Genomic DNA, 24,909 nt, shown 5'->3' with positions numbered 1-24,909 from the left:
TCAAGGAATATGAAGGAGACCATTTGGCATATGTTTATAAGAGCTTGAATGGTGTTTGTGAAAGATAGGGCAGTATTGGTACTATGTTTTGGCCTAAAGTTGTGTTGTGTGTGGGAGAGGAATTTGTGATTAAGGAGGTAGGCATGGAGTTGGAAGTGAATGCATTGTTCTAAGATTTTGGCTAGAGGGAAGAGCATGGGTATGTTACGGTAGTTAGTTAGACCCTTAGAGGGGCCACCTTTGTGTAGGGTAATGATGTGGGATATTTTCCATAGATAGGGTAGATGTTGTTCAGTGATTTGAATGGTTGATTAGGACTGATATGGGATAGATGATTGAGGGGGCAGAAATTTTTAAGGAATTCATTGGGTAATTTATCAGCTGCTAGACAGCAGAGTTTGAGTTTGGAAAGCAGGGATTTTTATGTAGTTTGTTTGGATAGGGGTGAAAGAGAAGGGAGTGGTGGAGTCAGAAGTGGGAAGGGATCCAGTGAGAGGTTGATTAGTTGGAATACCAAGAAGGGATCCAGTGAGAGGTTGATTAGTTGGAATACCAAGAAGAGATGTGATTGAGTTAATGGAAATGGGCATTAAATTGTGTAGCTATTGGGTCTGAAACCTTTGGAGTTAGTGAGTGGGGAATAGGGGTATAGCCTTGGGTGAGAAGATTGTTTAATGTTTTGCCAAAATAATTTTCTGGGGCTAAATTGGTGGGTTTGCTGATCTGAAAGGAAGTAGTTTTGCTTGTCCATTTTTATCGGTCTCTCAGCCTGGTTGCGTAGCTGCTCATATGTTGTGTGGTCCATTTTATTTTTGGTAGTGTGGTAAATGGACCATGCCCTTTGTCTTTGATTCAGCAGTGCTAGGGTATTTTTAGATGGCCAAGGTATGTGCCTACTTTTTTGCTCTTATTTTTCTTGTGGGTGCTAGATTGAGTATTTTAAGAAAGGTATTGTTGAAGTCAAGGGCTTCCTGATTAAGCGTGAGGTTTCTAAGATGTGACCAGTTACTTTGCTGAAGAAGATGGTTGAAAGTGTAGTGGGAAAAGATTTTTTTTCCTGATAAATTTAAATACTGTGTTATTTGTGTCTGAGTTCGTTTTGCTGTACAGGAAGGTAGGTGAGTGGTCACTGAGTGAGTCTGGAAGGTAGCCTGTTAAATAACCTAGACTGAGTTTTAGTCAGTATCCAATCTAGTGTGAACTGCATTTTAGAGTGTTTATGTAGTTGGGTCAGACAGGATATGATTTCTCAGAATCTGTGGGAGAAAGGCCAGGGAGAGCTAAGGGGTGGGCCTAAAGCTTAAGTGCTTAAACCAAAATTAAGAGCTTAGAATAACACTTACGAATTAACACTTAATGTAGGCTATAAACGAGCAGTAATAAATGCAACAGAAAAGATGCAGTTGAACACTTTAGAGAACAAGTAGCAAGAAAAAGCAAAGCAAGATGAAGTAACAGAGTAGTAGGAAGAAACGCAAATTAGAAAAATATAAGCAGCTGAGTAAAGTGTATTTTATATAAAGTAAGCAGGATGAGAAGAGAAACAGAAGATAATTCAAGGTGAACGGACTAAGGGGTTTGGCCTTCCCAGACTTGTCTCTTTATTAGTTAGAATGAGCTAAAGAGATGGGACTGGGAGGAGTGCCCCAGATCAAATTTACAGTAGGGGCGAGCAACTGCAAAAGCCACCAACTTTAGAACCAGAATAGGATGGGAGGGTGGGAGAAAACCAGTTTCAGCATAGATCAGAAATGCCAGCAAATATATAAATAATTCAGCCAAACACAAATTGACAGTGCAGAACTCTGAACAAGTGCCAAAAACTATACTTATCAGCTGTATATTTCCAGATTGTTTGAGAAACGCTCTGTCTATAGAAAAGATTATTGGCAGGATCTATTGATGGTAAGAGGTGGAAAGTTTGTAACCAGTTGGGTATAGTAACAATTAATTATAGCTAGTAAATTATGGTTTCCTGTGAGAAAAGCTGGGATATTAAGATCTTGTAATAAGAGTTAAACCCCACGGTGTGTATAAATCTTCAAATATTTGTTTCTTGATATCTTTGTGTTAGTCACCCAAGATTGACATTTTTAAATGATGAGCCTGTTTGTAGTTTCTGAAGTAATAGGTTTTGAAATGTCACTTTATTGGCAGTGGTAAGGAGGTAGGTTCTAGTGAAGTGTATGGTGTTGCCCTTTTTAATCGGTATAATTTGGTAATCTAGATGGGCTGTATGAAATTAGTACTTGCTGATGTCTAAGATGGGTGCTGAAGTCTTCTAGAGTAGCTGGCTTGGTTACCATTGTATTTTATAATTATGAAAAAAAGGATGGAAGTTCATTATGACCAGCTTTATCCAAGGCTCAGCAGTACTAATTCATATCAGTTTTTTTTCCAGCATTAATAAAACAGATTGAGATATAAATTGTGGGTCTGCTTATCACTATTGTGATTTATAAGTACTCATTATACAATTGCTGTGATTGGATCAGACATAATTTATGTTTTTTACAATTTTTTGTAATTGTGTCTTAACAGAACTATGGCACAAATTGAATTTTCATCGGATGTTAATTATAGATTTGCTATTTAAAGATGGTAGGATATGATTCTTTTATCATGATGTCCTACTTTTTCTTGAATATGAAAATGCTTAAATTTTATTCACAAAAAAATGATACAGGGTATTTTGTTATAACACGTCTTGATGACATGTGCTTGGTGTGGGTTGAAGAGGACAATTGAAATTAACCGAAAGGGTGTTTATGGGTTTTAACTTTGTTAAAGACTTTGATTTGAAGTATATACAGATTTAGGTGAGACATGCCTTTTTCATGTGGGTATGGTGAGATTGTAATCTTATTTTGTTGAAGAACTTTGCTACTGACTGGAGTTGTCACAATAGGACTTTGCTTAGGAGCAGGATATTTAGATGTGTGTGGTGTGACATTTGATCATGTCTTTGGGAAAGCCGAGTTTAATGCCAGAAAGTTATTTTGGAGTAAGATTTTACTGTATGTTAAGAACGTAAAAAGATGAGTGGATTGTTTTATTGCTTGTGAGGACAATTTTAGACAGTGGTGTTGGAGGTTTTTATTCTGCCAACTGTAGTAATAGTTGCTGTAAAATGTTACTAGATTATTTGGCTATTAATTTTTATTGGCTTGTGAATAAGGTCTGTGCATGTTTTCTTTGTTCAGAAACTTGGGCCATGATTCAAAAAGACGTGACCACTTAAACTGAGAGCAGGTATTTTGGAATCTGGCCCCTGTAGAAAACAGGTTTATAAATGAGCGTTGCGTCAAAGTGAGTCACTTACACTGAGAGCAACTTTTCTGGAATTTTGCCCTTACAACTTTCCATCAATTAGAAGCTATAATCGGGTACTTATTCTGCCAACAACTGGAGCTCTTATTTTGATCCAGAGCCCACTTTTTGGATTACAAGTACCCCAGGATTAAGCCTGTGTTGGTTTTATTGATCTGTGAAATGAAGCTATAGCAAGTGGGGCTATTGTGAAGGAAATTTTATTTAATGTGCTGAAGTTTATAGGTACTAGTGTTTTTAAAGAGGAGTGTTTTGTATATTGATTATAAGTTGTAACAGGTTGTACAGCAGTATGCTGCACTATATGTGGGGGGATTAAATTTTGATAGATATTGTTTACACAAGTAGTTGTCAAGGTAATGGGATGACTAATGGTGTTACTGATAAATTAGAGGTATGCAATAGGAGAGTATGTGTGGGCAGGGTGGTTTGGTGTTGAGGGCGGGGTTAGTGAGACACACCTTCTGTGTCAGCAGAAGTCATTCTGCACTGGTACAGCACAGAGACAATCCAGACAGCATGACAGCATAAAGTAAGAGTTACAGTGTAACAGAAAAAAAAATCGAGAAAGGGAAAAGCAAATACAGACTGATTTCCACAGCGACAGTGTTCATGCAATCTTGTACAACATTTCAACCAAAGTCTAAAGTAAGGTTGATGCATTGCAATGAACTATAAAAAGAGGATGATAAGGGGATAGGGAAGGATTGCTAACTAAACTAAAATTAACAAACCTACAGCCTGGATACACATTATGGAGAAATGGTATAAATCAGCAAAATAACTACGAGTCCTGTACTTGGCAGTACATTACAGTAAACTGGTCTAATATTAATATAATCATTACAGCTTTCCAAAAGGTGTGCAAAGCACGAGTTATACAATGCACTAGTTTGGCATAGGAATAAAAATAAAAATGCAGTGGGGTCCATGAACATGTATAGAGGATGGTCCATGAACATGTATAGAGGATTATAATCAGTCTACAATCACAACCAGGTTACTGTGTGTTTGGGACCTGGATTCCAAGAAATTCACCTTGAGAGCTTTGCTCTCAAGGTGAATTTTGGCATTTATGTTGAGAACACATAATAAAGGGCTATGATTGGAGGTCCTGTCCTAATTCTTTTTAGTGCATGGAGGTTTATCTGCTACTTGTACTTTGTTACAGAAGCAAAAACAAACACACAAGGTTGCACTCCTAAAGGTGGCGTAGCCGTTATGAATGATTAGATGGTACCAGCATTGTCGGACGTTTTTTGAATTCAGAAAGGGTACACAAGCATTTTGGTAATCATTATGAATCCAACCTATAGTGTTTGTTTTACTGGCTTTGAAAGCTAGTAGAACCTTTAATGAGCATGGCCACAGTAGCACAGCTCTCACCTTGTTTGCTTAAGAATTGTGGGAGGACAGAGGATGAAAATTAGATAGTACCCCTTTAATTCACTAAAGATATTAATAGAACAACAGGTTTTGCATCAATATGCCATTTCCTGAACACTAATTATGGTTGAAGTTCTAACTTGGGTGGTCTTGACTGACTGTAATGTTCAGTGATTTACCAGCAAATAAAAAAAAAAATAATTTGAGGAACGGAACAAAAATGTCACAGACTTTGAGAGTGACAGAAAGGATAGCAGACAGAAACACAACTGTTGTACTTTCTGCCCCAGTTCTTTGCTGGCCAGCATTGTCCTTTGTTTGGCTGTAGTGCAAAACCAGATTGCAACAGCACTTACTATGGTGTGTATAAGTTGTTACCCCCCCCCCCCAAGTGCTGTTATGACCAAGTCTTGTGCTATAGAAACACTTCATCTTTTCCCGATATTGCAGCATAATTACTTCACTCCATGGACTACAATAAACATAATTTATTGAGTTGTTGCTTCAAAATGTGAGAAAAGGCTTTCACTCTAAATAGTAAACTTATAGTTCATTACACTGCTTTGTTGCTTGCAGTGTTAAAACTGAAACGACTGTATGAGAAACATGGTGTCCCCATTGCTCTAAAAAATGAAACCATCTGTTTTAGTCTGCTGAAGATTTGGCATAAATGGTATGTAGTCACATTGTTCTGTGCATAGCAAAGGGTCTTGGCGTCTCACAAATGACAAGAGGAACAGAAAGATGCATGCCAAAGGCTGATGGCCAGCTATGACAGAGTTTCTTCTGTTCAGGAGACCATGCTGCTTCCACCATGGTGGCACTGATTACTAGTTTGAGTATATGTCACCGTTGAGATTCAGGCTCATCATCCCCCAGGTCACACAGTTCTTGCTGTCAGTCCTGGTGTTTGATGTTAAGAGGTTGGCTAGGTTTGCAGTAGGCTATATTTGCAGTATCACTATTACAGAATCTGTTATTGTTTTGTGTGAGAGTGAGCACACTCCTAGATGGTGTCCGAATACAGAGTACCATCTTGATGGTGTCCAAATACAGAGTACTGTCTAGAATGTGTAACTTTTTTCTGCACAACATGAACACATTGTTTGAAGCTATAAATGATTCCTGATCCACTGACCTGGTAATGGGGGTCATACTGGCCATCGGAAATGGGTCTATATTACGTTGCCGAAATGCAATTATAGCATACACCTAATGTAATGAGGGCAAGGAAATACATGCCCACAGCACAACATACTAACATCTACGTGGAATTAAACCTACCTAATTTGGGGACTTTGCTCCCTGCACCCCCCCTAACTATATATACCAAATCTGAGATTGCACTACAGTAGAGAAAAGGGCAAAGTTCTGTTGTTGGCTGTCTTTGCCCTTATTACATTCAGCTAATTCCTTTGCCGATTAGGTATCGATGTATAGGTGTTACCCAGAATTGCATTTTGGCGATGTAATATAGACCCATCAGAAATACGTGTGTTGTTCCTTAGTGTTAGGCCCTCTGGATGTAGTACTGGCTGTCAGGAATGTATGTGTTTCTTAATGTTCGGTCCTCAATGCAAACTCTTAATTAGCTCTCCTGTATGCTTGCAGAGGCTTTTTTTAAATGTGAACCTAAAGTGAAAGCAGGGCAAATACAGTTGATGATGTCTGCATCACACCTTTGCAAAATGCCAGGAAAAATCAGATTCAACCAAAGATGAACAGCAATGGCATCAGAACATTGTTTCTCACAGCTGCATGCTTGAATGTCCTCTCTAGTTTATGGTCTTTAGTGCAGTAGCCATCCATTTGAATGTTGGAAATCATGTCTTCCAAACACTGCTGCTACTTTTTTAGTCCTTTACAAATGGCAGTGGACCACTAGCCATTGTTGCATGGGCTTGCTCACACCACTGCAGCCATACCTTCTCTGCTGGTGCATCTTTGCCTTGCTACTTTTTTTTTGTTTTCTTAATGGTATTTTTATTAGTGTGCTAATCCCACAAATGATGTTATGTCAAAGTGTGTCAAACCAAGTGTATTTTGGAATGGATAGCCTCTCTGACTGAATGGCACACCGACTTATCCCAGGAATGTGATCAGTCATCTATAGCACTTTTTTTTTTTTTTTTTTTTTTAAGCATGCCACGTCTGTCTTGTGGTCCCCTTTGGACTACAAACGTACCTTGTTTTTTTTCTCTTTATTTAAAACCATCATGAATAAGAAATTAAACACAACTGGCATTCAGTTTAAATGCTTGCAATTTCAACTCGGGATTGCAGTACCTGCTGTTTATATCCCGTTTTGCTTTTAGCTGGGGAAATGCATGTCTGTTCCCTAAGTTAGGAAGATGCAACACTTATTGGTTCTGTTTTTTTTTATTTCATTTTACATGTGGGATGTGAGCTGCAGTGTTGGTAACCGTTCACATAGGTGTTGCATATCATGTGTTAACATGTATGCATCTTTATTTAAAAAGGACACTAATTATAAAAAGAAATCCTTAAGTACTGTAGTTGAAGAGAAGTAACATTGTAGCCTGTGGCAGTATGTTTTGGCTTTTGGAAATTGTAATTCTTAATTATAAAACAGAATGATTTATCAGGGGAATTGGTGGGGACTGTATTCGTCTTCATATTTTTTTGCCACGTTCTGTACGTCGCAGTATAATGTCTGTTTTATCTTTCTCTGGATTTGAAGATGCATCATGATGTCTACATCACAGAAAACTCATTTGTCATATAGTTGCTGTTTGCAAATATCCGAGGTGACATTTCCTTCAGCAAAAGGGCTCTCTCTCCCTTGTGCTTCAGTCATTATGTTATTAGTAGTGCTTCTCCTGGTGAAAAGTGTTGCTGTCTCCTCCACTTGCTGCCACGGTCATTGACTCATATTGTAATAACTTATAAGGTTGCTTATTTAATTGCTGGTTCTTATGGTAATGGATTTCAGGTTTTTGGGACAGGTTTTATACAACCTTCTAAACTAATGTGTGTGTCTTGCCAGATGGGGGTTGTCCATATTTTTCAAATTCCTATTCCAAGACTGTGGTTTAATTTTGCACTGCACTTAGTAACACATGATCTCACTTTCTGTGAACATTGTTAAAGCTACTGATACTTAAGTTATTGCTGTGTGTCTTCATTCAGAAAAGCTGTTTTCTTTCTTACTAGTCTTTTTTTTGCCATAACATTGTATTGCACTTGTATATTTTATCTGTGCCCAATTCTTGCATAAAAGTCATCAGAAGTCCTATATTTAACTTACTAGGATCACTTGTGTGATGTCAGGATTGGATTAATGATGCCTCATTGTGTAGTGGCCTTAATTAATATCCTCTGAAGGAATGTCACCTGTGGACTTTAATTTTTTTTTTATCTTGTCTCAGACACCTACCACCTGCAGAGTTTATTAATTTAGTCCACAGCCAGCATCGTTTGAGAAATGATTAATCTCCCAATGTAGAAAAGCCACCTCGGGACATGATAGTTGTCAGTCTTAATTACTTCTGAGACATGCTACCTGTGGACTGCCTTAATCTCCTGTCAGGGATACGCCACTTGTGGACAACATATGATGAGGTGGGCCTTCATTAATGTTCTCAGAGAGACATCCTACCTATGGACTACTTTTGTCTCTTCTGAGGGCATGTAGCTGTAGCCTAATCTCCCATTATGGACATGCTATCTGAGGACTTCATGTGATGTGGTAGCCTTCATCAATCTCCTTACAGGGACATGTTACCTGTGGGTAACATATGCTGTAGTCCTGAAGTATCTTTTTTAATGAACCTTTTGGCTTCATTGCACATTAATGATTATTACTTTCCTTTGAATTGTCCATTTTCTTGCATGAAATCATCTTTATAGAGAGACTATTGTGAACATGGCAAGGGATGGGCTGGTGTACAGAGATGCTTTCCTCCAAAGAAAGTCATCTAAAACTATTTTCATATCCAAGATTACCATGATTGCACTCTTAACGTATATTAGGCCTTGCAGTTTTCACATGTAAGAACATCATCATGCAAAGACCTTGTTCTGCCTTTTCATCTTCATGCAAGATAAGCCTACACTCAGTCTCCTCGCTGTTTTTTTTTTTTTTTGCAGAGCACAATGATGAGAGCTGGTAGTTCGTCAAAACAGGAATCCTTGATTTCATTTTTGTGTGCTGTGATGGTAGCTAGTATTTTTGCTTTCTTTAAGTGAGCTATAAGTGTGTGGGCTTTAACTGGGCCAAATCCAGAATATGTTGCTCTAACTCCCAACATACAATTAGCAGGCATGCATAAGCAGTACCCTACCTGAGGAAATATCTTTTTAAATAGAAGTGATATTCCTACATATTTGTAAACTACACATCAGCATGGTTCTGCTTTCATACAACCTAATTACTGGGGTTTGGTAGAGAACTTTTCAAAGTTATCTGGTACAAAGTTTCATTGAAAATATGGACCACTTTGAAATGAAAAAGCTCAAGTCTTCATTATGTGATGACCCATGGAGCATTTCCTTTCTTTTATTAGGAACAATAGTGAAATGTACATTTATTTTTTGTTTCAGCACTTATTTTTATATAAATGATATACTGAAACTTGATTTTTTTGCTGTATATACCAGCTAGCAAGGTTACTAAGTGAGTTGCTTAATGAACTCCATGGGCACTATCCAAGACACGACAGAAGCACATTTATGTTTTCACTTATAGAATGCAGCTTTATTGTCCACAGTAATCACTTAATGTATGGCATACAAATTCACACAATATACACATCTGAACTTTTGGCACTATGAAAAGAAACAATTGAAAGGGTTATTTTATTCCGTATATGTTTGTATTTTTATTTTTTATCTGTGGTAAAATTAAACTAGAAGCAATTTCCATTAACAGGTATTTATGTATGCATTTGTTTATTTGGCTACCTAAAGTGCTGTTGAGCTAGTAGCCCTTTTTAAGGTGAGATCTGGGGAAATAGAACTTCAATAAGTTGATATGTATGGACATTTCTTTCAAGGAGTCAATGCATGTGAATGAGTACTTGATGTAGTAGTAACCAATCGGCAGGCTTTTTCATTAGTCTTGATCTTTGACCTTCCTTTCTGGTATGTCTTTTTATGTTAAGGTAGCTTTCTGCTTTAAATAAGGTCTCTTAGAGTTATTAGTTGAAATAACTCTGAATGTGATTAATTTCTATGAGACTTTGACGATACAGAAGATCCATAAACCCCCTCACTTTTCTTTATTAAATGCAGAAAATGGCTCTTTTTTTTGAAAACAGTCCTTAAAGCTTGCTTAAATGACTTGTCCTTCTGTGAAAAACTTAGGCCAGAAGCTGGTTAGGGTACTTTCATATACAAAAAGTTCTGCAAGATATTTTTACAATACTTATTATCCCTCTAGAGTGAGTTTGAGAAAATAATGAATTCATCTAAACCTATTTTAGCTATTGCCTGTCCAGAGGAATACATCTGAAAGTATACAGGATTGTGGCATGGCAGGTGTTTCATTCTCCCTTTTGAGGGAAATTGACTAGGCTTAAAATGGCCCATAAGGGTAGCTAGCCTAGTACTTGGCTTTGAACCTATGAGAAATTGTGTGGCGTGTGCATGCATGTGTGTATAAAATAGTGGTTCAGTTGAAACCTAAAATACAGTCAACTCCACTGAGTAACAAGGCATGCAAACCTAGTATATTATCAATGACTTTTCAATGAGAAACGTGCATATAATGTGTCAGAAGAGCAGTGTGAACAGTACCTTGGAGACTGGTCCTTATTTTACTGTACTTTTTCACTTTGATAATGGCAGTGCATGTTTAAATAATTACATTTGCTCCCAAATTGTGTGCATTGGTTTCCTATTTTTGATAACTTGATTACTCCAGTTCTATGCAGAATTACCTTACTTGAATGGCTGCACTACCAGATTGTACTTGTGCAATTAAATACTTATGCTTGGGGGAGCTAAATGCAACTTCTACTCTGCCCTGCCTTGCAACCTTGAGAAGAGGCATGTTAATTTATTTCATGACAAGTCTCCATGCTGAATGGGTGCATTGGTCCCTAGCTACAAAAAAAAAAAAATCTTGCCCCATGACAATTGTATGTCTGCACTGTTTTTTTTTTTTAACTTCTGCAATGGATCACAGTCCAATAGTTTCATATGGACTCAGTATAACTGCTTCTCAGAATGCATTTTGCTAATGTCCAGTATTTTTTATATACATTTGTTTTCTTGTATATTGAACTATATACAATAGTGTGTTTAGTGCAAGAAATTCAGCAAAAAACTACTGTTGATAATTTGTGTATTCAGGATGTCTGTCTCACCCTTGTAGGGATTGGCTGTTAGTTTTAACCCCTAGTCATTGTCAAGGTGGAGTCGGTATACCCTCTGGATGTCTGTTTTTTAGATGCTCCGGTTTCTTTCTATCTCCTAAAGACCATTTCACTTAACCCGTTCACAAATAAACATATAAAAGGGATTGTTTTTGTTGGTTTAACTGTCTGTTTTGTCAGTCACTGTTTTTACACTATATTCAGCCTAGCAGAACAGTTTTTTGCCATCATGTAATATCTAATAATCTATGAGTGGAGACGGGGGATTTATTTTGAAGAAATTAAGAAGATACTCGTTTCAGCCTACAGATTATCCAACATGAGTGGGTTAATGAGAACACAATTTCTAACTAACTCTATTGCTTACTTCTGCTCTGGGATACCGTAATGATACAGTTTTGACTTGAGTAAGTATGCAAACATTCAGGCTTGCCATAATATTTTAATAAGTGAAATCCTTATTAAGGAAGTAATGTTAACGGCAAAATATAATTAAACAATGATAGTGTAAGATAAATCGCATTGTGTTGAAGATGTGAATCAGTTTCAAAGATTTGCATAATGATTAGTTACATTCAGTTAAGTATCGGAGGCTGTCCTTTTCCAAGTCTGCATTTCTACTATTTTCTTTTGAAGATAAACAAGGATGTAACCAGACAATATACATAATGTGAACAGCAATATTCACTTTTTGGGAATATTTATCTGGTGCAATGAGATGCGTTAAAAGTAAAACAAAAAATCTGGCTTATCATACTGTTATTTTTAATAAATTGTAAATATATTTGTTTTTCAGTCTCATCATTTTTGCAAAAGCCTGTTATTTCAGGAGGGAGAATTAAACTGAAGAGGTATGCTGCATACTTTCTGGGGTGGCGGTGGTGGCAACATTTAGAGGAGGGGTGTAAAAAGTCTTGCCATGCCCTTGGAAATGAATCATGACACATTTATCAGGGAATATGCTCAAGCTGAAGGCATGTCGTGCTGCTAGTACATTGTATTTGGAACACTTGGAGGCCCGTGTAGGTGATCAATTAAATATCCTATACTATTTTTTTATTTTCTTATTTTATTTCTAAACTAAGTAAACCCACTAGCCACATGTCTCTTTACTGGTACTATGGTAGGACTGTCTTAAATGGCTTGCTCATAGCCATGAAGAAGGCACATTGCGACTAAAGGAATTTCCTTAGCTTAAAATGTAATAGTAATAAATTTAAACAAGGAAATAATTATAATGGTTATGAGAAGAACACACAGTAAACTGAACATTATTCATAACCGGTATGGTTCAATATTTCAAGCCTTTAAGGTAAAACAAAAAACGGCACTTTGGAAGTAAAAACAGGACTTTTTTGCGTCTTTATTTTCGGATAAAGTTTAATGCTTTAAAATCAGTCTAGGTGCTTCTTATAAAACTTTTAATATGTTTCTAGCAAATGTCTGACACAAGGCCTGCCATTGTCATGTAATCCTGTTTTAAAGCTTTCTCGTCCCCTTCTCAGATTCTGTTTCAAATCTCCTTTATACGAGTCCTGTTGGATATAAGGAAATTATGTTGTCTTCCTAGTCCATTGAGGTATAGTGACAGCAGTATAAGTCACAGACCTCTTACACACCTTCTGCAGCAAGAGTGCTTGCATTTTATTCCTGAATGACCATCATATAAATTTCTGTCTGTTTAAGTAGTAACATTCCAGACTTTTATAAGGATCATCATTTTGTAATCCTATGCTATGAGCACTAATAGATCCTCCCCCACATGCTTCCTAGCACTACAACCCAAGAAGTTATTTAAAAAAAAAATACACTTATTCTGCTACTCGCCAGTGTTTGTAGTAGTAGGAAGATGATTTTTTTCTTGAATGCTGTAGAAATATACTTGTGTTCTTAATGTTTTCATTTTACAAGCACTGTGTGCAGAAATGTATCTGTAGAATGTGTCTTCAGACTTTTATAAACTGAGACACTTCTGTCTTTGTACATTAAATTGTTCCAATTCTGTTGCATTGCTACCTCTAGATTTGTTATGTTGCAGCCTACTAACACTTCATCAAAACCATAATCCTTGAGCATGCCAAATAAATAGTCCTACATGCAAGATTAGCTGTTTCTACAAACTGTTGCAGAAAATATTGTAAGCAGATCACAATATGTGGCTGGCTAATAAGGGTTCCACCTTTTTAGATGTCCAAAGTAGGACATCCTTACTGAAACTTGAAATTATGCATTACAAACCATGCAGTCATCAGATGGAAAAAAAAATATTTCCATCTTATTACCAAAATAAAGACTGACGTCCAATGGTGGATGATTATACTATTTTATATTAAGATGACTTAAATGTAGTGCCAAAGCTTTCTGTGATATTTAGAGAAAAGTCAGAATTTTTTTTTCTTGAAACACATGAAGACATTTGACATTTCCATGACCTCCCCCCATGCATGATATAACTGTCCAAATCAGTACTGCCCTGCAGAAAGAGAGATGGGTGATAACCATGTCAACCAAGCTTACTAATACTGTTTCCTTTCCTCTCTCCAGTGAAGGTAGTGGAAAACAATTTCACAACACTTTTTAGCAGCTAATGATCTGCTGACATCAATAGGACTACTTGCCCATGCAAAATATTTCCTTGTTTTCTCTAACAAATTATGTGAAGAGTTGAGCATAAAAAATGGTGCCTTTCCCTTTAATTCCAAGGCAAGGAAATTAAAGTTTTATGAAATGCAAGCATGTTTCTAGTACCTAATCAATAATGTTACCATATTACAGGGAGAAATACAGCCTAAGGATTGAGACAAACTGTAGGAAGAGATGGACTTTTCCTTTAACAGAATCACAGATTCATTGCCAATAGTAGATATGTTGGACTGGCCAAAGCCTTTTTTCAAGAGACGCCTTAGTGAAAACCTTAATATTAATTAATACAGGGCTTTTTTTCACTGTGAAGGACTTGAGCATTATTTATTTGGCCAAGTGCAAAGTATGCCGTCTTTTATATAGGAAAGATGGATAGGAGACTTGGGGACAGGTTGTATGAGCACATATATGTCATTAAATTTTAAAAAGTTGAAAATGCCCTTGCCAAACATGTAATTAACCACCCGGACCATATTTTTGATTTTAGGGTTATTGAACACGTTAGTGGGTCAATAAGAGGTGGCCCCATTTCATTATGGTTGGAAAGGTGTGAGCTCCTGTGGCAACTCAGGTGTGATGCCTTTAGGTTTCCAGGCATCAATGATGTATGCTCGATAGCTTGTATATTAAAATTAAGGAACTTAATTAGATAGAGACTTTGATATATATTTTTAATGCAGTACAGTGCATGTATTTTCAACATGTACATTATTTTACGGATTTGTTTATACACATATGTATGTATAAATGTATGTAATAGTATATTTAATTGTGGTTTATACATCTCTAGAGCTGGATTTTATATGTCACATCAACATTTTTTATCCATGTAGGTATTTTTATTAGAGTTTTTTATTGCCAAGGCTCTAAGCTTATTAGTTCATAATTTAATTGATCAATTACCTACTTTTTTATTGATTAATCATGTGACTCTTGTAGGGTGGAGTTGCTCTTTGGGTGAAGGTATTTAAGTGATTTTTGTCTTTTGTAATGACTTTTGTCTGAAGAAGTACAGGTATTGTCCTGTACGAAAGCACTAACATTACTATATTTCATTAAACTTCTTATTTGGATTTCCTTTTGAGTGCTCTGTCCATTGCCGTTTTTGTTTTTTTACTGGTTTGTCTATTATTTTTTTATTTTTTGTTAGTGAAAACCTCCTTATAGTACATGCTATACGTTTTATAGCATACGTGATGTATTATAGCAACATTCTTCTCTAGTCAATATTATCACTGTTTGTAGAAAGTATAACTGGGTCTAAAAATGGTTGTATTTAATAAATGGAGTTTATGAAGAAATTGCTAGATATGCATTGTAAGGGTGTGTAGTTGTTACTTTTATGGGTTAGGGGAAAGTACTATAACACTGCCTGTGAGTCTAGAAGGTGGCTGGACTGCAGGGGCAGTATGGATAAAATGTAGGACAGTTATTGTATAGCATAGTTGTATATAGTAGAGGTTAGGTCCTTGGGCTTAATTGAATTGTTTCCAGAACATTCTATGAAGTTAATTATCTGCTCTTAACCTTTATATTCTGTGCTAAGTGACCACACTATACATGATGAGTTACACCACTAGTAGTGACCCAAGTTCACAAATGCAGTATACTTCATGCATCATGCAATATGAGATATTTTACATATTACACAAACAAGAACTCCATATACTGCACCATTTTTATAGTTTGTACAACTGCTTCCCTTTCTTTTATGTGGGATGACAGAACTTCTACTAGGTTATGTAGATTCTTTTTATGTGGGGATAAGGAAATGTATCCTTTTCCCCACTGTAGTGTGATGTCGGAGTTGGTATATTTAAGTAGCGGGGGAGGAGATGTCTGTGAATCTGCTTTATAAAATACAAAGTAAACAAAACATTGTTTTGCAGGGGGCAAGCCCCCCTGCATCCCCCAACCCCTACTAATTATATATATATATATATATATATATATATATATATATATATATATATATATATATATATATAAATATACCAACTCCGAGATTGCACTACAGTGGGGAAAAGGATATATTTCCTTATCTCCACTGTAACATGCTTTGGTGAATCGGCTTTCACTAAAGTGGGGCCGTACTTCTCTTGTTTGAAATACTGTAAATCGAACAAAAAAGTAGACCATATAGAAATATATAGTGTGTGTGTGTGTGTGTGTGTGTGTGTGTGTGTGTGTGTGTGTGTGTATAATGTGTATATATAGGATATATATAATTTATTATTTAAACTAATTTAATTCTAGTTATAATAGATTTGTAATTGGATACCTTTTGCTGTTAATAATGTTATTGACTACTGATTTGTATGTTTTACTTGTATGCTTTGTATTTAGTTATTTTTCTTTTAATAATGCTACATTTTATGATTTTCATGATCAGCGATGGAGAGCTGTGCATTTTTGTGCATGAAGTTTCTTTTTGTCTTTCAGTATGAATGGAAGAGTTTTGTTAATGCAGGCAGAGTGATGATAAATGTTTTGTACAAGTAGCAGGGTGGAAAGTAGTGAAATGTATACACTTCATGTCAGGTACATGTGTACTTCAGATCAGATGTATATTTTTATCACCAGCTTTATCAGCATCCATTGCTAGGATAGAGTTTTATGTTTAATATAATTAAAAAAATGTTCTGGCCTTCTGCTTCTCTCTGCACACCTAAATATGTCTATATTTACTTTGTTGAAGTGTTATATTTTCAGAATGAAAGCTAGAATAGTGGTAACTACATAATGGTGCTATAACAGCGTTGTAGTTATGTTTACATATTTTAGTTATACTATTTTAAAAACAGAATTTGCATTGCATAGCTGATTAGTGTTCGTCCCATTGTTGTACTTTTCCGCTTTGTGTTCTCACTTAAGTTACTTTTTTGTCATACATAAAACTAGACAATGCAGGTGCTACAGAAACCATATAGCAAATTAAAAATCTAACAGGGAGTGCAGGCACTGGCATTGGAGAACACTGAAAACATGAGTATCACGTGTGTCCTGAATCATTGAGGTTTACACACCATGGTCACTTGTAAATATCAAGAGGGGAAACCTTGGATGACCCTTTTGAGTGCTTGTTCTCCAACGGAGTTGTATTAAAATGATGTGCTGCATGTTCTGGATGTATCTGTTGTATTAAAATGATGTGCTGCATGTTCTGGATGTATCCGTTGTATTAAAATGATGTGCTGCATGTTCTGGATGTATCCGTTGTATTAAAATGATGTGCTGCATGTTCTGGATGTATCTGTTGTATTAAAAGATGTATTTCTGCTGTAGCATTTCAACACAAGTAAATGAGTACAGAGATGTCTGTACAGTGAACTATGTAGCATATATTGATTCATGATGACACTTTTTCCATTTGTGCTTCAAGCCAAAAGCACCTTTTTATCCTCACTGTTTGTAGTCATGTACTATCTTTTGTAATGGTTTGATTCAGGCCTTAACTATTTATCATTTAAAGTTATTTGCTAGCTAATTTGTATCTTCATGTGGGTCAGGATTCTATGCATTTGGTATATCTATGTTTGTAGAACCTTTTTTCTGGTACATATTTATTCATCCTTTCTATCAACAGTCCAATCAAACAATAGAACATTATGTTTGCTTATGGTTAGCCCTATTCAAATGGATACTTTTAAAAATGTCACTGCTGATAAATAGATGTATATGCTTTTTCAAAAAACTGCCAGGAGTTGCTGTTGATATGGTTACTTTGATAAGCACTGTGAGTGAGCATTCTGTGACATAAGTGAGGTTTGGGCAGCCTTACAACAGATATAATGCTATGAAATGATCACAGGGATTCTTCATAAAATATTGTTTTCCTTAGAGAAGGACTGTACTGTACATGAGGATGAAAGCACTTTGTGAATCATAAAAAATTTACAGAATTGGTTCATACCTTTTATGCAGGCTTACTGTATTGTGCACACTGAATATGCCATGCAAGTGCTGTGTAAATTACCCCCGTCAGGATTCACATATATATTATCTTATCCCACTTTGACCAGTGTGCTATCTTATAGAACTGTAGCTGCAGATAATCAGATGATGTGCTGCTTGTTAGCATAGTGCTTCCCCCCTTCCTGTTGATATGTTGCTTGGGGATAGAGGACTGAGCAACATGCTAATGTAATAAATTATTTTGCGTGGTAGCAAAAAAAAAAAAACCCTGTTGGCTGTGGTGTGGGCAAACCTGCTGCAACAACCACATATCCAGCACCCACTTGGCAGTGCTACCAAGCTTTTGCTAATGGGAGCTTACATAACATCAGGTGCTCTCTCTACAATATTATGGTACTGACTTTAGGTACATCACCAAACCTCATGATGCAACGTTGCTCAATCATTCATATAGTTGGGGCAGAAATAGAGAAGTGAAGAGAAATCAACAAGCTGCTGTATTATAAATAACAATTCAATACCCATGAGGTTATGAAGTGCCAGTTTCTTAAGGGAAAGTGAGCTTGCAGAAGAATTTCCTGGAGTCTACAGAGATTGTCAACTTGAGAGAAGTGTAGATATGAAAAGAGTAGAGGGCATGCTAACAATGAGAGTGGGGCTCATTAAAAAGAACGGGCAAATTTAAGAATGGACCTTTAAAGATCATGGCTGAGTAGATGAGTAGATAGTAGATGAGTAGATGATACAGGTGGTTGTATGTGCTGTAGCAGTCTCTTCCCAAAGCTGACTGATGGGACATACATTCGTACTATGAGTTAACTGAAAGCTCTTATTTGAATTTGTATGCTATTTTTAAAGATATGTGAGAAGTGGGACACAGTTATGGCATACTAGAGTGGTTTTGTCCCAAAATATGATCAAGGGTTTAAAAATGAGCTAATCTTATTGCTGCTAGTATGAATGATACAACTCCATAATCACACATCTGGACAGTAGAGGGCGACCTGATAGGTGCCCATATGAGATCATTTCTGTTATAGGGTTGGCAGACACATGAAGTCAGCCTTAGAGTATTATGGCTAGTGTCTCCCATAAATGAATTACATGGGCATTAAATTAATGCACTTTATCATTGGGAAAACCATTGAGCAGGTTTATGGACTTAAGTAATGTTGTTTGATCACAAAGAAACAAGTGTAACAGGAAATTGGAAGGAATATTTTGGTTTTGCAATGATTCATGCAGTTACATTTCATCAGGTTGTAGTCTCATTTAAAATAGTCAGCTGTGACCTTTCCCAGATGAATAATAATCATGGATCATTTTTTGCAGGGCGCAAAATGCCCATACATCACTCGTGGGGGACTATTTACTTTTATATCTCCCCAAGTGACAACAGAACAGAATAAAAAATGCCTAATTTCTATGAACATTAAGAATTGGTGAGTTGCAACTCATGCAGGTGTAACAAGCAAGTGGTGACCTTTGTCCCCAAGCACTAGGATTTTGTCAGGAAAGCCAGACTATTCACATACACATCCATCAATAACTTTCTATGCAGACTGCAACAATGGTGGTGGTGTTGTGTCTTTCAGCTTTTCCCAGTTAGGGGTCGCCACAGCGGAACTCTGGTCCGCTAACGATTGGCAGTAGATTTTTACATGCAGAGTTGCCGGCCCTGATGCACAACCTTCAACGAAGGTATGCCCATTCACGCATGTCTCCACACAGAAGATGCTCTAGCTGAGAATCGAACAGGACAACGTCTTACTGTGAGGCGACAATGCTACCGCAGCACCACCACCGCTGGTGCAGAATGCAACAATATTTATATAAATATATATATATATATATATATATATATATATATATATATATATATATAAAAAATGTTTATGAAGCAGGTATATCATTAAATAATTTTTGGAAGACATGTTTATTGACAAATGTATATATGGACTATAAATTGAGAAGATGAACTCGGGATACTGACATGATATCCGAGTGTAATCCAACAAGTAAATGGCAAGAGGAAAATACTTGGAGAATATCATTTAATTTTCACTGTATGTCAAATAGTTCTTATAACCCATAAAGGTGGTAATAATAATAATAGTAATGGTAGTAATAATGAGTTTATATGACTTCAGTGAGTTTTTAGAAACATGAAATTCATATAATCGAGACCATGTGATCATTTCTGAAAACTTGAAAGAAAACAAATCTACATTTTTGCAGGTAAGCAAGCCCCCCACACCCCTGCAAATTATGTATAGCAGCTCTCCGATCTTGCTACAGTGCAGAATGGGGGAATTCCACAATTCTCACTGTACCACAATATACACACAACTGCTTCAAAGGGGAATTTACCTTTTTCTCCAGTGCAAAGTGATCTCAGAGTTGGTATCTATAATTTCTAGGGGGTGTCAGGGGTGCAAGGGCCTTACCCATTGCAAAACCATAATTTTGTTTTTTTTAGTTCAAGTTTTCAGGAACTCTGTCATATGGTCTCAGACATATGAATTTAGAGATTCTGAAAACTATAGCAAATTCCATGTTTTTTTTCAGACTGCTCTCCTCTGGAATGGTATAACCTCTCTTTGAACATGTCTGTGTTCTGATTTCTTAATTCATATTGTATTAATAGATTAACAGTTTTTTATTTGCTGTATCTCAAAGTATTAATGCAATATGAATTGTAATTTCTTCATTATTATACACATTGTATTAACTGTTCCTTTACTTGCTGTGCTTTCTTAATATAATACATATCTCACTCCCTTAAATTAAACATCAAGAATGAATGGGTACCTAATTCATTGCATTCTCATATGGAGTTGTTAAAAATTCTGACTAGATATTTCCAATTATTTTATTATAAATGTATATATAATTTTTTTGGAGTTATGCATTTGATATGCATGTCTACCATACCTCTCAACTTGGTGCAAGAAATCTGAACAATGACAAAAATATTGGCGGGGGTCAAAGGACCAAAATCAGGAACAATTTTAAATATTGCTCTTGTAAACTTGGAAAGTAACTAAAATAATAGGTTTTGATTTGGCAGACATTTTCTAAAAGATATGAGGTCCTTACCCCTCAACCTCTTAGCAAAACAAATCTGGATAAAACCAGAAGAAAAAAAAAATAAAGGGGTGGACAAAAGTCCAAAAATAGGGGCATAATTTAAACATTGCTCCTGTAAACTTGGAAAGTTGTTAGAATAGCAGGTTTTGCATTAGCAAACATTTTCTGAAGGATATGAAATCTGAAACTCTGATGTCTGTCCTTGTTTAGTGACTTTGGTCCACAATGATTTGCCACAAAAAATACAAATTTTATGAAGAGTAGATCAAAAATACGAAGCAAAACATCTGGACAGTTGAGTATTAATGATGTCTAAAAATCAAATATCTACCTTTATTTCAATCCTCAGTTTGCTACAAAACTGAAAATTCTATGAGGAACAGACCAAAAATATGGAACTAAAATCTTGACGTTCTGTGAAAATCTCAGTAGTTGAGAGGTGTGATGGCCACTCACTTTTTAGACTTCTATATTCACTTCTATTCTAGATTCTTGTCCAAAATATTATAGTTGTGTGTTTTTGATTCAAAGATGTCTGTACTGGTCAATGTTTTGCATCCATGCAATTCCTAAAATTAGTCTCTTGTCATGATATTGCCCTAGTTAAATTTAAATAAATGGACGATATATAGTTTCTTAGTTTTTGATAATAGGACCCGCCTTAAATTATGCAGTGATTCTTTCTGTTCCATTGGTACATGTTCTTTCTCTGTAACCTGTTCTTTAAGAAATATAAAAAAAAATGTCCCAAATGAAGCTATGGCAGGAGAAGAGCATTAGGTAGGATATAAACAAACTTTAGAGCACACCAGTAAAATGCATTTGGCAGAAAGATCCTATATCCAGCAGTTGGAGTTTTCAGGACTGTAGTAATGGTGGACTAATTTCTTGCCTTAGTCTATATTAAGTATATTCTAAGAATGAAAGAACTTGGCAAGTTGTTGGTTAAAAAATGGTGAAAAGATAAAGACCCAGAAACTGCCAGAAACTTCTTACTGTAAGACATGGTGAATCCTAGCATAGGCAATCTCAAAACAGAATCTAAGGTTTTGGACAGAGGAGATTATACAAAATATCTGAACAAATGTAGTTCAAGTGCTAAAAGTGGAGCTGTGTAGAGGGAAGAAAACATGGGGCACCTAGTTGGATACAAGATGTGGAGTGTTTCAGGTTAGCTGTCGGCATATTATGTAAACTAAACTGGGAGAGATATTAGTAGCACTGTCACAGATAGTTATGCAGAAAGTGAGAGTTGCAAATAATTTTATGTTCATATTGCTAAACTCGTCAAAAGGTTTTCATGGACCATAAGCTGACTGGTGGGGAGGCTAAGTTACAGTACTCTATAAGAGAGGCCAACTAATATTCATGGAATATATTAAAATTGAAAAAAGGCACAAAGGTAATTTTGGATTAAGGATAAAGGGGATAAGCTTCCCAAACAGAGATGAAGCTTGCTTTTTACCAGGAGTTAGTTTAGGAATGAAAGAAAGTGACAGGCTACATAGATTTCAAACTAGTATGAAAGAACTAGTGTCTCAGTAGACCCACATAAGGGCACACACTGATAAGAGTGAGTACACCTAGAAAATAGGGATGCCTTTAGAATGTTGTGACAGAGCAGGGCTGAAATGATGCTTGGAAGAAGGATAATCTGGAAAAAGTGTTTACAAGGACATATATATCGTAGAATCAAGCAGTTTGGGTTGTCTTCTAGATAGAAGGTTGGAAACAAAGTGAAGAGGAGTAAAAACTGTATAAAGAAGCATATTAGGTGACTGACCAGTAAATCTGGATACAAAAGATGGATGCCTCTAGGAGGGAGGATGGTGAAGGCCAGATATTAGTGAAGAGATCAGTCAGAAAGGGTGCTTAAAGATCTAGTTAAGTAGGATCGTAAGGAGAGGAGAAACAGGACAAGAATAAGTTGAGAGAAACATTGTGGGGTAGTCTAAAGGCTGCTCATGTCATGACTAGTGTGTGGGCAAGCTTATGGAGTGGCAAGACCTCAGGAGGGAAGAACAATACTTGGGGAAAATAAACTAAAGTGTATGTCTGACAGGAGAACAAAAACTACCTTAAGAATGAAGAAGAGTAGATTGTTATGAAAGTTGTGATGGTAAAAATTAATTAAGATAAACATGCTTATTGAATGAATTCTGATAGATTCAAGGAGAGTATATGGGTAAATAGCTGGCAAATAAGTAAGGTAAGCTAGTAGGAATTCTAGAAATATGAACAAGGAAAGGGCAGAATCACCCCTAATGATATAGATGTGTATATGAGAGAGTTTTAGATGCGTTTTCCTCAACAAGTTATGCAAGGACTACTAAAAGACTTAAATGAATTGACTGGAATTCTGCAAACCACTGCAGCATCTCTATAACTTGACACTAAGTACAGGCTGTATTCCTTGCTCTTTTATCCCTGGAAGTGCATTACAGTTGTAAAAAGTCCGAAAATTTGTAACTTTTTGTCTGTACTTTATTACAAACCAATAGCCATAGTCTGCCCTCTAGCAAAAATACTAGACTAAACTACACTACCAATAGTTAACGGACTGCATTGGAAAATATGTCCACCATTCTAATCAACACTGCTTTCACAACCAGTATAATACTCAACAGCCCTATTTATGGTAATGAACTAAATTATGAAGCCCTGTACAAATGAAACCTAACAGGGACAATCCTTGTAGACCTAAAATGAGTCTTTGAATTAGCTGATCATTCTTTCTGCTGAATCCACAAACTTTCTAACTTGGTGATATTGCCCTTAACAGTTCTCTGCTTACTTGCATAACAGAACTTTTGCTGCTCACAACACTTTAGAAAATTGGAACCTTCTCTTCTCTGCCCATTAATCTGTTAGAAACCACTTCTAACAGCCTAATGTTAAAATGACCAGTGTATACTGAGAGATGGAGAATATGATTGTCACTATACAAGTTTATGTTTAGGTACAAAAAGGAGAGAAGGTATTTCCAACCTCCAAATATTTTAAAAATTTTCAAAAGTTGAAAATTATATCTATATACTGACTGAGAACTTAATTCTCAGATTACATATGTTAGAGGCCAATAAATTGGGAATCGAGAGATTAAGAATCAGTTTTCATAAATTTATTTTTTTTTATTTTTGTAGCTTTATCATTTTCATACAATCTCTCATCCAGTAAATTAGTAATCATTTATTGAAAAGCAGTAAACTGATAATTCCAGGTACTTTGAGTAAGTTTTCAGTTTAAATAGTCCAATTTTATTTGTTCTTCACTGAACCTAAATAATGTGCAAGATGAAAAAATGTATTAGTAAATTGAAATCTCTAAAGCTTTTGGATATTATGAATGATAAATGCACATGAAAATGTTTCTAATTAGAGTACTTATTTCAGCAAAGAGAGTGGTTACAAGTCGATATTAATTTATGCAGTCTACTAAATGGAATAGTATATTTGCTTGTCTGAAATGATGACTGTTCTAGATTTTATGTGATGGGGATCTGTTTAATATTTGCAAAAAAATGTGGGCAAGATATTTGCTAAATTAGAAATATCACAGACTATTAGGACAGCAGTCATTCAGGAAATGGTTGAGCTCTCCAGATTTGTGTAGATTTAGTGATATATTACAGGAGGATAACTCCCATGTGGTGGCAAATGAACAGAATGAACATGAACATGGACGTGTAATGTGTTACAATTAAACATTAGAATTGCATGTATCTTTTACTGTAAAAGATTTTGTGATATTGGCAGAAAATTAAACCTAATCATGTTTTCCAAGAACAAGACGGTCTATAGAAGAAAAAAATGAAGATGTATGTGGAAAAAAAAAAAAAGACAATGGTGCTTTTATTTTATGTTTGGACAGACTATTAGGGTGGAGCATTATAGTCCAGAGACTTATTAGATTACAGATCATGAGACTAAGGAAAGAAAAGCTCCAGCACGTGTCATTATTCAGTGAAATCTTACCTTTGCTAAATGTTGCATGCTTCTGAAATATTCTTGTAAACAGCATGTGCACAGACCATGGCAATACTCAATGACAGAAGCAGTTTACTGGCCTATGATGCAAAATGCATCGTATATATAAAATATGGGTTCCCCTCAAAAGATCCGAAATCCATAACATCAAAACCATAACATCTAAAATGTGCATCACAGCATTGAACACTACAAATCACATGAAAATAACATCCCCTCTA

Source organism: Protopterus annectens, chromosome 7.part0, assembly GCF_019279795.1.
Source record: "Protopterus annectens isolate FY-2018-M chromosome 7.part0, PAN1.0, whole genome shotgun sequence".
Lineage (NCBI taxonomy): Eukaryota > Metazoa > Chordata > Ceratodontiformes > Protopteridae > Protopterus > Protopterus annectens.
This window is presented reverse-complemented; position numbering follows the sequence as displayed.